General features: G+C 45.6%; 1 non-coding gene across 1 annotated transcript; it reads left to right on the forward strand.

The window, feature by feature from the left end:
- The first annotated feature begins 508 nt into the window (after positions 1 to 508).
- Positions 509 to 583, forward strand: Trnat-ugu (transfer RNA threonine (anticodon UGU)). The gene has a single exon. It is a non-coding gene; the product is annotated as a tRNA-Thr (tRNA).
- Positions 584 to 881: the final 298 nt, after the last annotated feature.

Here is an 881-nt window from a genome sequence, read left to right on the forward strand (position 1 = left end):
TATAATTACAACACGATTTAGTAAACAGCTTCCAACTTACGAATAGGAGATACATCCTGAAACTCTGTAACTGTCGCTTCTGAATATAGGTTCACGTGCATAGTTGATTGCAAGTTTAGCACGTGAAATTATTGCAAAACAAAATGTGCGATACGAAAATCACATGAATGAATTACCATATATATACTAAAATGGTATCTGTTCCGAATTGTCCCGCACTACATTCGTAGTGGTCCCGCCCATTATACTCATTATTCGCACATGTCCGAAAGAACAGATACCATCTTAGTGTATATATAGTTAAGGCTCACCGGCCACTTGACCATCTTCTTCTTCTGTGCGAATGCACAAACAGTGCCCGAACTCTTACGGGAATCGGCAACGCGCCGCGAGTAATGAGTATAATGGGTGGGGGCACTACGAATGTAGTGCGGGACAATACGTTGAGAATGTGGGTTTCGCGGGAGGCGTGTCAGAGATAAATCCCTGCAGTCGCACTATTCTCTGTGTCCTCGGTGGCTCAGATGGATAGAGCGTCTGCCCTGTAAGCAGGAGATCCCGGGTTCGAGTCCCGGTCGGGATACACATTTTCATCAGTCCCCGTTGACGTATGTCAACGCCTGTAAGCAGCTAAGGGTGCTCATTTCATTGTAATAAATTACCAATCGCTACAGTCAACTGAAACGATTTCTCCAAATATCCAAACTGCTGCCGCTGCCTCTGAATCGCCGAAACTCTCTGTTCGACGCCTCGGAACAAAAGTGTTTTTGACTTACTCGGAAGCGTGGCCCAAACCTAATTAATTTCTGTCTCCTGCTGGCTGGAATTGCACACACCTCGCAAAAGGTAAAGATGCCACCTTGTGGTGTAGAGAGAGAGAG

This window comes from Schistocerca cancellata, chromosome 5 (assembly GCF_023864275.1).
Source record: "Schistocerca cancellata isolate TAMUIC-IGC-003103 chromosome 5, iqSchCanc2.1, whole genome shotgun sequence".
NCBI lineage: Eukaryota > Metazoa > Arthropoda > Insecta > Orthoptera > Acrididae > Schistocerca > Schistocerca cancellata.